The sequence below is a fragment of the Arachis ipaensis genome, chromosome B9, assembly GCF_059453495.1.
Source record: "Arachis ipaensis isolate K30076 ecotype BB chromosome B9, ASM5945349v1, whole genome shotgun sequence".
Taxonomy (NCBI): domain Eukaryota; kingdom Viridiplantae; phylum Streptophyta; class Magnoliopsida; order Fabales; family Fabaceae; genus Arachis; species Arachis ipaensis.
In genome coordinates this window covers 141,421,384-141,436,627 of record NC_142444.1, presented here as the reverse complement: position 1 = coordinate 141,436,627, position 15,244 = coordinate 141,421,384, and the positions used below count along the sequence as shown (strand labels likewise).

At 42.0% G+C, this 15,244-nt stretch overlaps 1 non-coding gene across 1 annotated transcript; it reads left to right on the top strand.

Moving 5' to 3' along the window:
• Positions 1–14,334: 14,334 nt before the first annotated feature.
• Positions 14,335–14,441, top strand: LOC148546592 (small nucleolar RNA R71). The gene has a single exon (XR_015901114.1). It is a non-coding gene; the product is annotated as a small nucleolar RNA R71 (small nucleolar RNA).
• The last annotated feature ends 803 nt before the right edge of the window (positions 14,442–15,244 follow it).

The window sequence follows — 15,244 nt, the reverse complement described above, 5'->3', positions numbered from 1 at the left end:
AGAGCTGGTAATCTAACCAAGAGAAATGAGATGCCACAGCAATTCATACTAGAGCTGGAGCTATTTGATGTATGGGGATTGACTTCATGGGACCCTTCCCAACCTCCTACTCAAATAGCTACATATTGGTGGCTGTTGATTATGTCTTAAGGTGGGTAGAAGCCATAGCCACTGCAACAAATGACAATAAAGTTGTGATAAGCTTCTTGAGAAGGAACATCTTCAGCAGATTTAGAGTTCCCAGAGCTCTTATTAGTGATGGAGGGACACACTTCTGCAACAAACAACTCAAGACACTCCTTCTCAAATATGGAGTCAAGCACAAAGTGCCAACTCCATACCACCCACAGACCAACGGGCAAGCTGAAATTTCCAACAGAGAGTAAAACGAATCCTTGAAAAAACTGTTGGAAGCTCAAGAAAGGATTGGTCTAAGAACCTAGATGATGCACTATGGGCCTACAGAACAGCCTATAAGACTCCCATTGGGATGTCTCCATACCAACTGGTATATGGCAAGGCTATCACTTACCAGTTGAACTTGAGCATAGAGCATTTTGGGCTCTAAAAATATTAATTTATGATGAGCAAGCTGCTGAAGAAAAGAGATTAATGCAACTCAATGAGCTGGAGGAGTTTAGAAATCAAGCATATGAGAATGCAAAAATCTACAAAGAGAACACAAAAAGGTGGCATGACCAAAAGATAGCAAGAAGGGAGTTCACTGAAGGACAGAAGGTGCTACTCTACAACTCAAGACTCAAGTTCTTCCCTGGGAAACTTAAGTCTCGATGGTCAGGACCTTTCACCATACTCAAGGTGTTTCCCTATGGTCATGTAGAGCTCATGGAGGATAAGACTCAGAGAACTTTTACTGTCAATGGCCATAGACTCAAACACTACTTGGGAGGCTCCTTAGAGGAGCAGAGAGTGAGCTACACGCTCAACTAAAGATGAAGGAATGTCAAGCTAATGACAATAAAGAAGCGCTAGTTAGGAGGCACCCCAACACTTTATCCTTTTTTTATTTAATTGCCTTTCTTAGAAGTAGTTTAAAATCTATTGCTTTAGATAGTTTAATTTTCAGTCTCACATTTGTGTTACATTACCATATTAGGATTAGATTGCAATAGTAGGTTAGAAAGTTTGATATTAGCTTTGGTAGTTAGAATATTTTTTTACACTCTTCTATTTCTTTCTATTCTGGAATTGCAACTTGATGAAGGCATAACCATTGGTGAGTAACTGGGCTGAGAACTAGCTAAATTGCTAAGTTAGGTGTGGCCACTCACCCACTTAATCTAGGCTTACAACCAATTAGTAGCTTGATTTTGAAGAGTAAGCCTAGAGATTAAGTTTGGTGTGGCCACCACCAAGGATCACCTAGCAGCCCAAGTTACCCAATTGAAAGCACTTAATGTTTTGGGCAAGAATATGAACGTGGCTTAATGAGTTCAGAGAAATTGGAATCAAAAGAAAATAAAAAGATTAGTGTTATTCCATTCTTATGAACACATTAAATACACAATGATGGAACCAATTTATTAAGATGCCAAAGGATTAAGTTTGGTGTCCCAAGGGATACCCATCATTTGCAATCCAAACTACTCTTGATGAGAAGAAATGTGAAGGGGTCTTTTGTCATTATTAATGGGTTTCAGTTTTAATTTCAGGAGAGAAGATGGGGCCCACATGGTAAACAACTCACAAAGCAAGGAAGTCAAAGTGTACTTGCACTTTGGAACTCAACACATGCAGAAGGCACAGTGAGATAAGAGTTAGCGCCTCTTCCCACGCTAGGCGCCACTCCCCAAGTGGGAAAACATTTAACCATTTTTATTTCCCACCTTTCGAACCACACCATTCATCCCTTATAAAAGCCTCACCTCCTCAACTCCTCTCCCACTTCAAAACCCCAATCACACGTGAAAAGCATACATACACCCTTCACCTTCCTTTCTCTTTTCACCTTTTACTATCTCTCTTCCCCTACTTTCTTTCTTCTTTTTCTTGATTGGGACAATCAAGTCCTAAGTTTGGTGTTGGAGCAAAACCTTGTTTTGCTTGCTCTTTCTTGCAACCCCCATTTTTTTCACAACCTCAAACACACTCTCTCAACCTAATGGCACCACCAAAAAGCTCAGCCTCAAAGAAAAGAAAAACCAAGGAACCAACCTCTGGATCCTCAAGCTATTTCAATGACTACAAGCTCCTCTCCGCATTCAACAAAAATCAATTCTATGGTTGGGTGAGTGAGAGGGAGATCATTCCAGAAGTTGGGTTCCAACTAGGGAGGAATGAGCATCCTGAGATCAACATTGAGATCAACAATAGGGGGTTGGTCACTTCTATACAACCCACCAAGGAAGGTGGTAGAGAGCTTGGTGAGGGAATTCTATGCTAATGCAGTACCTCAACCAGGACAACACTATGGCTACATTAGCTATGTAAGGGGGAAGTCCATTGACTATAGTCCCTCTAGCATAGAAAGGATGCTAATGGTGAAGAGGACAAGCTCCACCCGGAGCTATGAAGAAAGAATGAAGCAGCAAGACCCTGGATTTGATGAGATCCTGAATGAAATTTGTGTGCTAAATGTGCGTTGGATAAATGATAAGGATGGGATACCCAACCAATTGAGGAGAAGAGATTTGAGCCCCCAAGCTAGAGGGTGGCTAGAATTTGTGAGGAGGTCCCTAATCCCCACATCCAACACTTCAGAGGTGACCAAGGAGAGAGCTGTGCTCATATACAGCATCATGAAAGGTGAGAATGTCAACGTGGGGGAGATGATTGCCAATAACATCAACAAAGTGCTGAAAAGCACCAGTGACAACACAAGGTTGGCATTCCCCAGCATTATACAGAGGCTATGTGATGAGGTTGGAGTTGAAAAGATCATTGATGAGGTGTTTGTGAAGCAAGACAAATTCATAACTGCCAAGAAGATGGCCAAAGTGGTGGCTGTTAACCCACTTCAAAGGGCCAGAGAACAAAGAGCTCATACTCATGGACCACAACAACAAGAAGAGGAAGAGGCAGAAGAGCAACCTCACTTCCTGGCACTTTAACCACCACCACCACACTACCAATATCAGCAATTTTCAGAGGGATTCAACTGGGAACAATTGCAAGGAGATGTACACCAAATGAAGGGAGACCTACACCACTTGAGGGAAGATGTCAATCAACTCAAAGAAACTCAGCAACAACAATGGAGCCAAGTCAATCAAAACATTCAGCAACTCCAAGGGAATTGGGAGCATATGAGGAAGGAACAGCAAGAGCAATTTGACTGGGGAGAGGTACAAAGTGCACTAGATAAAATATTAGAACAAGGCAAATGGCAACAGAAGAACTTGGCCAAATTCAGAAATCTCTATGATGCCAGAACCATATTCAGGAGGCAGTATGACATCAATACACAAGCGAAGCTGAATCACTTGTGTAACGCCGTGGCCGCTCTAAACCCAGGATACCCAACCTTCATGCAAGGAATGGAGGAGCTAAGTGCAAGACAAGAGGAAATCCTAGCCAAACATAAGGAGGATGAAAGGAATTATATGAGGAGGGCAGGATTTTGGAAGCCCAAGGATGCCAAAGCACAAGAAGGTTCCTCCAAGCCAAATGAAGGTGGTTCCTCCCCTTCCAAGAAGAAGGACAAAGGGAAGGGGCCAATGAACTGAAGATGAAACTGCTCAAGGTTGTTGAGTCCCATGGTTGACAATTTCTAATTTCTGAAATCCTGTTTTAAGCTTTTGTTTGATTTACTCTTTGAATAAATAATCATGCTAGGATAGTTTATGTTTTATGCTTAGTTTTAATTCCTGTTTGAAGTCTTTATGAGTCTTTTAAGTTTACAAGAAAGAAAATGCCATGTATTTTAAGTTTTCATTTCAACATAAATAAAAGTAGAGCTTGTCTCCATAAGAGTTACTGTGAGTTGTGCAAAAACAATAAGAGAGACCAAGGCCAAGAGAGATCATCAAACAAACTAAGAAATAAGAAACCAAGTATAGAACCTTGGATGAACTAAAAAGAAAATGAGTCATGGAGAGCAACTAGTCCTAGAAGGTATAACAAGAGAAGGTTAAGGGGTGTTCCTTAAATATCCATAGAACCAAGAGATAGTAAGCAATAAAGGTCCAAGGCTCTGAGCATCAACTACTGGGATGGAAAAAGAAACATTAAACAGCTTAAAAAGAATTAAAAGATCCTAGTAGATGCTTGTGGTGAAGATGTGTCAAGAAGAGACTTGGGCAAGTAAATTCTTAGGGGTGTTTCAACACCTAGTACCCTAAAACCAACTGGTTTGGGAGTGCTAATTGAAAGCCTAATTAAAGGGTTGTCTTGAGACAAAACACTTAGAATCATGGTCAAGAAAGCAAAATAACCCTTGCTACTTCAAGGTGACAATCAATAGAAAGGACCCCTAAAGCCTGTACCTGAAAGAACCCTCAAGGATCTAAGAGTTTTTCATGACATTAAAACATTCATACATGTGTTGAACACTTAGTTTTACCCTTAGTTGTATTGCGATCATTCAAAGCCAAGGCCTCAAGTTATAAAAGCTTACTCACATTGATTTGCTTGGGACAAGCAAAGCTTAAGTTTGGTGTTGTGATGACTTGCATCATCTACCCTTCTTTCTTGCATAAAGAAGACCATAAAAGAGCATAAATCTCATTTGATCAGTACAATTCATGCATTATTTGATGAATATTATGGTACACTACTTTGAGATGAGTTGTGCTGAATTTTAGGTGAAAAGGGCATCAAAAATGGGTAGAAGACAACAAGAAGCTAGGCGTGTGAAACTGGCGTGCCACTTGGGAGCAAACACCACAAAAATGCACTGGCGTGGCATGCCAGGAGCTAGGCGTGGCACGCCAGCACTAAATTCCAGAGGGGAAGTCCAAGCATGCATGTGGGCATGGCACGCCAGGGACTAGGCGTGGCACGCTAGTACAAAGTTCCAGAGAGCAACAATAGAGGACACAAAAGGGGCGTGGCACACCAAGTTGGGCGTGGCACGCCAACTCACCATTCCAAGAAGAACCTCCACTATGGCGTGCTACTTGGTATCGAAGGCGTGGCACGCCAGCTCCAAGAAGTCACTTGAGCGTGCCACTTAAGAACCCAGGCGTGGCACGCCAAGCTTGAAGAGTTCACAAATGCATGGGCGTGCCACTTGAACAGCATGGCGTGGCACGTTGGTACAATAATCCAAAGAAGAGGCTAAAGGCAATTGAAGACTGGGCGTGCCACTTGAAGACGAAGGCGTGGCACGCCAACCTTTCAATCTCACTTAGGCGTGCCACTTGAACAACCAGGCGTGGCACGCCAATGCACAAAGAGACCAAAAGCAAGGACTGGGCGTGCCACTTGGTATCGAAGGCGTGGCACGCCAACTCAAGCATCCCACTATGGCGTGCCACTTGAAGGCTGAGGCGTGGCACGCCAGCTACTGGAACCAAGGCAAGATCATGGGCGTGGCACGCTGGTATGAGTTTCCAGAGAGGATGAAGGAGGCCAATTACATGGGGCATGCCACTTTGTATCGAAGGCATGGCACGAGGTGCACAAAATTGTGTATGTCAATGTTAATATTACTATTTCTCACAAATTCGCACAACTAACCAGTAAGTGCACTGGGTTGTCCAAGTAGTACCTTACGTGAGTAAGGGTCGAATCCCACGGAGATTGTTGGCTTGAAGCAATCTATGGTTATCTTGTAATTCTTAGTCAGGATATCAATTATAATTATTAGTTTGGATTGCGAAAAATAAAAGAGCATGAATTAAATACTTGTTATGCAGTAATGGAGAATATGTTGGAGTTTTGGAGATGCTTTGTCTTCTGAATCTCTGCTTTCTCCCTGTCTTCTTCTTCACGCACGCAAGGTTCCTCCTATGGCAAGCTGTGTGTTGGTGGATCACCGTTGTCAATGGCTACCATCCATCCTCTCAGTGAAAATGGTCCAGTGCGCTGTCACCGCACGGCTAATCATCTGTCGGTTCCCACTCATGCTGGAATAGGATCCATGAATCCTTTTGCGTCTGTCACTACGCCCAACACTCGCAAGTTTGAAGCTCATCACAGTCATTCAATCCCTGAATCCTACTCAGAATACCACAGACAAGGTTTAGACTTTCCGGATTCTCAAGAATGCTGCCAATGGATTCTAGCTTATACCACGAAGACTCCGATTAAAGAATCCAAGAGATACTCATCCAATCTAATATAGAACAGAGGTGGTTGTCAGGCACGCGTTCATAGGTTGAGAATGGTGATGAGTGTCACGGATCATCACATTCATCATATTGAAGTGCGAATGAACATCTTAGATAGAAACAAGCGTGTTTGAATAGAAAACAGAAATAATTGCATTAATCCATCAGGACACAGCAGAGCTCCTCACCCCCAACAATGGAGTTTAGAGACTCATTCCATCAAAGAGTACAAAGTTCAGATCTAAAATGTCATCAGGTACAAAATAAATCTCTAAAAGTTGTTTAAATACTAAACTAGTAACCTAGGTTTACAGAAAATGAGTGAACTAAGATAGATAGTACAGAAATCCACTTCTGGGGTCCACTTGGTGTATGCTGGGGCTGAAACTTGAGCTTTTCACGTGCCTGGGCTATTTATGGAGTTAAACACCAGGTTGTAACCTGTTTCTGGCGTTTAACTCCAACTTGTAACCTGTTTCTGGCGTTTAACGCCAGACTGCAACATGGAACTGGCGTTGAACGCTAGTTTACGTCGTCTATCCTTGAGCAAAGTATGAACTATTATATATTGCTGGAAAGCCCTGGATGTCTACTTTTTAACGCAATTGAGAGCGCACCAATTGGACTTCTGTAGCTCTAGAAAATTCATTCCGAGTGCAGAGAGGTTAGAATCCAACAGCATCAGCAGTCCTTTTTCAGCCTGAATCAGATTTTTGCTCAGCTCCCTCAATTTCAGCCAGAAAATACCTGAAATTATAGAAAAATATACAAACTCATAGTAAAGTCTAGAAATATGAATTTCTCCTAGAAACTAATGAAAATATACTCAAAACTAACTAAAACATACTAAAAACTACATGAAATTAACCCCAAAAAGCGTATAAAATATCCGCTCATCACAACACCAAACTTAAACTGTTGCTTGTCCCCAAGCAACTAGACAAATAAAATAGAATACAAATAAGTCAAGAAGGAATAATATCTCAGAGTTTTTGAGTGAAGCTCAGATTCTAATTAGATGAGCGGGACTAGTAGCTTTTTGCTTCCGAACAGTTTTGGCATCTCACTTTATCCATTGAAGCTCAGAATGATTGGCATCTATAGGAACTTAGAATTCAGATAATGTTATTGATTCTCCTAGTTCAGTATGTTAATTCTTGAACACAGCTACTTTATGAGTCTTGGCCGTGATCCTAAGTACTTTGTTTTCCAGTATTACCACCGGATACATAAATGCCACAGACACATATGAGCTTGGTCCAGCGTTAGTGACAAAGGTGAGTGTCACTAACGTTGGCCTTAATTCTTTCTTCCACGTTAGAGTTCACGTTAACTTAGTTAACGTGACTCGTAACGTGGGCTATGATGGCTTTCGAGGACGTTATTGGCGATTACTTTTCTCATTAACGTTGCAAGCTAGCTCCCATTCCACGTTAGTGGTCACGTTAGTTAGACTAACGTGGCTGCAAACGTGGCTCTTTCTTGCTTCCTTTGTCCTGAAATCAAGCAATAAAGTGCATCAAAGTTCTAATCCATATCATGAGACATGCATCGTCCAATTTGTCATCTAATTCATGCAAAAATCTCATGAAATCATGTAAAGTGCGCAATGTATGCTTAAATCAAGATGTAAGTGAAATTCTACCCAAAACTTGCTTATTTCCTAAGAAAATGCATGAAACTATCCTAAAACAGTAAAGAAAAGGTCAGTGAAACTGGCCAAAATGCCCTGGAATCACAACACCAAACTTAAAGCTTGCTTGTCCCTAAGCAAGTACTGGAACAAGAGAATGATGAATGGAATGCCAAGAGGAATGAGTCATTATTGTGGAAGTCTTATCCTTGGTTTTATGGTGGTTTCATGCATAGCAACTTAGGTTCATTCCTTCACTGGCTTTCAGACCTTTATCAGGTCCTAGAATACTCACTTGATTGCATCCCATGAGACTCTTATTCATTGATCCTTTTTTTTTTTGTTTTCAGGGCTTATTTGTGTTCTTAGGCTAAGTGCACTGTGAGGGGGCGACTCTTTAAGATAAGCTTTCAGCCAGCACTCCCGAACCAGTTGGTTCAAGGTGCTAGGTGTTAAGACACCCCTAAGGACTTACTCCCACAAGTCTCTTTCCCCCATACATACACACCACAAGCACATGGTTTGTTATTTCCTTTCTTGAGACCTTGGTGTCCAGCACCTCTTTGGGTTACTAAATGTTCTGTAGCAAGGTTGCTCTTGATAGTGGATTTTCAGTTGATAATCCCGGGTTAGTTAACCCAAGTTACCAAGTGATGAAGCACTCCTACAAACTTATTCATCCAAGCAGATCCTTGGTACAGGAGCACCACAGACACATCTCTCAAGTTTCAAACCCTTGGTGCCTAGCCTTATTCTTTATTAACTTTTCTTTCTTTTCCAACTCTTATTGTTCTTTTCCCCTTTTTCTTATTAGGATCTTGTTATTTAGCTAGTCTCATGGGGTGTGTTTCAAGCATATGATTCAGGACAGATAGTTGTCTTCCCACCCTTGTTGGTGAACCAACTTAGCTAACTTATGACCACATCACACACTAAGGAACTTACTCCACAATATGGACTCCAATCTGGTCTTTGATAACACACATTCTCTTTTTGTTAAAAAGGAGACAAGCATACAATAAGCAGGATGGAATTGAAAACAGGCATCGTGGACAGTACACATATGACAAAAGTAATTAAGCAAACATTAAACTCTAATCATCTAAACTAATGAGCAACCATAAATCAAGTTCCTTCGGACTTCCAATTTTTAGCATTTTAAGTATATGGAATTAAGTAACAACATAACCTTCGGGTGATGGTTTCTTGCTGTCCCCTTGTTGTCCTCATCCATAGTTTTTGCTCCTTCACTTCCTTGGATGATGGTGCACCATTTCCTCAGAAGGTGCCTGCAAAGTCATTGGAAGTTGCTTGTTTCCAAAGCACTTGAGACATAGTTAGCTTGCATGTATGCTTGCGAATTTTCTGAACTTAATTTTGTGTGTGAACACCAAACTTAGTTCTTTGCCTAGTACAACAAATTGCATACTTGCAGAGAGCCTCATATGTTGTTATTAACAAAATAACCATTAACTTCAGACTGAACTACTGCCAAGTAGTCCCCTGATTGGTTGGAGCTAACAATTTGTCATTGGAGTGTAGTGTGATTATAACTAATATCTTTGGTGGAACACCAAACTTAAAACTACACTTTCACTCTTGGATTTTGTCTTGGTGTGGAACACCAAACTTAGCTCCTCGCAATGCAGGGGAAACAACTTGTGATTTTTATTGAAATGACAATGAAAAAGAAACTACCTCAGGTTGGGTTGCCTCCCAACAAAGCGCTCTTTTAGCGTCGCTAGCTCGACGATTCCTTCATTACTTGAGATGATACTTCACTTTGGGGTTTTCCCCCATGTTGCCCATATAGTGTTTGAGCCTTTGTCCGTTCACAGTGAAAGTCCTTTCCGAACTTTTATCCATGATTTCTATGTGCCCATATGGCGAGACTTTTGTGACAAGAAAGGGTCTTGACCACCTTGATTTGAGTTTGCCAGGGAACAGTCTCAATTTGGAGTTGTAAAGGAGTACTTGCTGCCCCTTTTCGAAACTCCTTGGTGTCAGATGCAGGTCATATCTTCTCTTCGCCTTTTCTTTATAAATCTTGGCATTTTCATAGGCTTGAGATCTAAATTCCTCCATCTCTTGCAGCTGCAAGATCCTCTTTGCACCAGCAGCAATGCTGTCAAAATTTAGTATCTTGAGAGCCCAGAGAGCTTTGTGTTCCAGCTCCAGTGGTAAATGACAAGCTTTTCCATACATCAGTTGATATGAGGACATTCCAAGTGGAGTTTTGAATGCTGTTCTGTATGCCCAAAGAGCATCATCTAGCTTCTTCGACCAATCCTTTCTTGATGCACCCACAGTCTTTTCCAGAATCCTTTTTAGCTCTCTGTTGGATATCTCAGTTTGCCCACTTGTTTGAGGATGGTAAGGAGTGGCCACCTTGTGTTTTATCCCGTATCGTAGGAGAAGAGCTTCTAGTGGTCTGTTACAAAATGGCTCCCTCCATCACTGATGAGTGCTCGTGGGACTCCAAACCGGCTAAAGATATTCTTCCTAAGGAAGTTCATGACCACCTTGTTATCATTCGTTGGAGTTGCAATAGCCTCTACCCACTTGGAAACGTAATCCACTGCTACCAAGATGTACTTGTTTGAATATGAGGTTGGGAATGGTCCCATGAAATCGATTCCCCACACATCAAACAGTTCTAGTTCCAAAATAAAATTTTGTAGCATCTCATTTCTTTTGGGCAAGTTTCCAGATCTTTGGCATTCATTCTAGCTCTTTACTAGTTCTTTAGCATCCTTGAAAAGGGTGGGCCAAAAGAATCCGCTTTGTAACACCTTTGCTGCAGTTTTGTCCCCTCCAAAATGGCCTCCATAGCATGAGCCGTGGCAATTCCACAGGACCTCCCGTCCCTCTTCTTCTGAGACACATCTTCTTAGGATTCCATCTAAACATTTCTTGAAGAGATATGGCTCATCCCAGACAAAATATTTTGCATCATTTATGAGCTTCCTTTTTTGATGTTTATTGATCTCTGGAGGTAAGGCCCCAGTTGCCTTGAAGTTGGCAATGTCTGCGAACCATGGTGCTTTGTGAACTGTCATCAACTGCTCATCAGGGAAGAGCTCATTTACACTAGTATCATGTGTTCTACCTTCATCATGAGGGATTCTGGATAGGTGATCCACTACTTTGTTCTCTACTCCCTTCTTGTCTCTGATTTCAATATTGAATTCCTGTAACAATAAAATCCGTCTTATTAGTCTTGGTTTTGATTCTTGCTTGGAAAATAAATATTTAAGTGCTGTGTGATCTGTGAAAACAATCACTTTAGCACCAATGAGGTATGATCTAAACTTGTCAAATGCAAAAACTATTGCTAGCAACTCCTTTTCAGTAGTGGTATAATTTCTTTGAGTTTCATTGAGGACTTTGCTAGCATAGTATATCACATGGACTAAGTTATCTTTCCTCTATCCTAACACGGCCCCAACTGCAAAGTCAGATGCATCACACATCAATTCAAAGGGTAAGTTCCAATCAGGTGGGGAAATGATAGGGGCAGAGGACAATCTTTTTTTCAAATTCTCAAATGCTTGCATGCATGTTTCATCAAAGATAAATGGTGTATCAGATACAAGGAGATTGCTCAAGGGCTTGGCTATCTTTGAAAAATCTTTAATAAATCTTCTGTAAAAGCCAGCATGCCCTAAAAAGCTTCTAATTGCCTTGACATCACTAGGTGGAGGAAGTTTTTCAATAAGTTCCACTTTAGCTCTGTCCACCTCAATGCCTTGGTTAGAAACCTTATGGTCAAGGACTGTTCCTCCTGTCACCATAAAGTGACATTTCTCCCAGTTCAAGACCATATTGGTCTCTTGGCACCTTTTCAATACCAAGGCTAGGTGATTCAGGCAGCTAGGAAAGGAATCTCCGAATACCGAGAAATCATCCATAAAAACTTCAATGAATTTCTCTATCATATCTGAGAAGATAGAAAGCATGCAGCGTTGAAAAGTTGCCGGTGCATTACATAGCCCAAATGGCATGCGCCTGTAGGCAAACACTCCATATGGGCAAGTGAATGAGGTTTTCTCTTGGTCTCTGGGATCAACCACTATTTAGTTATATCCTGAATAACCGTCGAGAAAACAATAATATGTGTGTCCTGCGAGTCTTTCCAACATCTGATCCATGAATGGGAGGGAGAAATGATCCATTCGTGTAGCCTCATTGAGTTTCTGGTAGTCTATGCACATCCGCCATCCTGTGACGGTCCTTGTAGGAATTAGTTCGTTCTTCTCATTGTGGACTACAGTGATCCCTCCTTTTTTGGGCACGACATGCACGGGGCTGACCCAGGGGCTGTCTAAGATCGGGTAGATTACCCCTCCCTGCCATAACTTCATAACTTCTTTCTGTACCACTTCCTTCATGATTGGGTTCAGCCTCCTTTGGGATTGAATGGATGGTTTGGCATCATCTTCCAACAGTATCTTATGCATGTATATGGCCGAACTGATTCCTTTCAAGTCAACGAGGGTCCATCCAATGGCATCCTTATGCTTTCGCAACACTTGGAGTAATTCATCCTCTTGATCTTGGCTAAGGGATGAGTTTATGATCACTGGGTAGCTTTCATTCTCTCCTAAGTATGCATATTTGAGAGTGGGTGGCAGTGCTTTGAGTTCAAATTTGGGTGCTTCTAACTTTTCATTCTCTTCCTTTGGTGCACCTCGTATATGAATCTCTGCTGTTGCAACCTCTTCACTAGCCGTTGATCCCTCCTCTATTAACCCTTCAGGTTCTTCTTCTTCAAAACTCTCCTGCATTGCATCTTCCAGTGAGTCCAACCTCATACATTCTCCCCATTGTTCTGGTGGGTAACTCATGGCCTTGAACACATTGAATGTCATCTTTTCATTGTGTAATCTCAAGGTGAGATCACCTTTTTGGACATCAATGATAGCTCCAGCAGTAGCTAAGAACGGTCTTCCCAGGATGGTGGAGGCCTTGGCTTCCTCCTGCATGTCCAACACCACAAAGTCTGCTGGGAAAATGAAATCCCCTACCTTCACCAGCAAATCTTCCACTATACCATGAGGGAACTTGAACGATCGGTCTGCCAGTTGTAGGGCCATTTTTGTTGGCTTAGCCTCCTCGATCTTCATTTTTCTCATCATAGCTACTGACATCAGATTTATGCTGGCTCCTAAGTCACATAGAGCTTTCTCCACTGTGATCTCCCCTATAATACAAGGGATCTGGAAGCTCCCAGGATCCTTCAATTTCTGGGGTAGTTTATGCTGAATGATAGCACTACATTCTTCGGTTAGTATCACAGTCTCGTTGCTCTTCCAACTTCTCTTCTTAGTCATCAATTCCTTCAAGAACTTGGCATAAAGTGGCATTTGCTCTATTGCTTCAGCAAAGGGTATGTTAATCTGTAATTTCTTGAAGATTTCCAAAAATCTAGAGAACTGGCTGTCATCCCCCTTCTTCTTCAGTTGTTGAGGATATGGTACTTTCGGAACATATGGCTTCAGCTCTCCTTCCTTTTGACGTGAGTTGGAGGTGGGGATTTGAACTTCATCTTGTTCCTCCTTCTTTCCAACTGAATCTTTCTCTTGGGGTTGCTTGGGAGTCTCCTTCAATTCTTTTCCACTTCTGAGGGTTATAGCCTAACACTCCTCCCTTTGGTTTGAGTCTGCATCGCTGCGAGGGTTGTGGCTGGAAATTCTCTTGAATAGGTAGCCAATTTGTGTCTCAAGTTTCTTGATGGCAGCATCTTGATTCTGCATATTGGACTGCACTTCTTCTCGAAATGCCTTACTGTCTTGAATCTCTTTACATATGCCCTCAAGCAGAGTCTCAATTTTGGAGAGTCTATCTTCAGATGATGGTGAGTTGAGAGTGGATGGGTGAGTTGGGTCATGTTGGTTTTGGTATGGATGTGGAGAGGTGTTGTTAAGGTGGTGTTGATATGATCTCTGTGTGGAATGTTGGTGAGCTGTATGGTTGTTGGGGTTGTGACGTCTCTGATCTTGGCTTTGATCTTGTTGATTTCTCCACCCAAAGTTTGGGTGATTCCTCTAACCAGGGTTGTACGTTTTAGAGTAAGGATCATGGGTCTGCCTGGGTGAGTTTTCAATGTAGTTGGCTTGTTCTTGCTCCTCCTCTGCCTCAGCATTCACTCCCTTTTGGGTTGCTGATGAGGTGGTGATTGCTGCCAGTTGATTCCTCTCCATCTTCTTGGTGAGGTCAGCCAGCTGCTTGGTAATAAGCTTGTTTTGGGCCAGCAGTGCATTCACATTGTTTAGCTCCATCACTCCTCTAGTGTTGCCTCTTTCAGAAGCATAGAAGTAGTCATTCTCCGCTACAATCTCAATGACATCTATGGCTTCTTCAATGGTCTTCTTCTTGTTTAGAGATCCCCTGGATGAATGGTCTACTGCCTTCTTTGATTCATAAGAGAGGCCTTCATAGAAAATGTGTAGTTGCACCCATTCATTGAACATATCTGGTGGACACCTTCTTGTCAGATCCTTAAACCTCTCCCATGCTTCATATAGAGTCTCACCATCCTGCTGCCTGAATGTTTGCACCTCAGCTCTCAGCCTGTTGATCCGTTGAGGAGGATAGAATCTTGCCAAGAATTTGTTCACCACATCTTCCCAGGTTGCTAAACTCTCCTTTGGGAAGGATTCCAGCCATTTAGATGCCTTGTCCTTGAGTGAGAAAGGGAACAGAAGTAGTCTATAGGTGTCAGGATGAACACCATCAGACTTCACGGTATCACATATCCTCAGGAAGGTGGTTAGATGTTAATTGGGGTCTTCTTGGACACCTCCTCCGAATGAACAATTGTTCTGAACAAGGGTGATGAGCTGTGGCTTTAGTTCAAAGTTGTTGGCATGTATGGTTGGCCTTTGGATGCTGCTTCTACAGTTTCCTGGGTTTGAGTTGATGTAAGAACACATAACTCTTCTCTCTTGTCCAGCCTGATGCGCTGGACCTTCTCTGCCATGGTTGTGAGCCTCTTCTTCATGATGGTTCTCCATGTTTTCATCCATGTCTGGTTCAAAGTACTCCTCCTCTTCCTCAGCACCAACTACTCTCTTTCCTCTTGCTTCCCTCCTTAATCTAAGGAAAATCCTCTCAGGTTCAGAATCAAAGGAAGTTGAAGCCCCGCTTCTTCTCCCTGTCATACAACCAACAAGGCACAAGCAAGGAAATAGATGCAGAAAGTACTCTTGTTAAAATTGCTGTTAGTGTGAGTGATGCAATATATCAAACAGTTAGTGGGTTAGTGAACTGAATGGTAAATAACTAAGAAAAAGGAGTAGGAGGAAGGGAGGAAAATAACTAAAACTGAAAGTAATTAACTCAAACAGAAATTTAAATCAAACAAAAGAAAAATGCT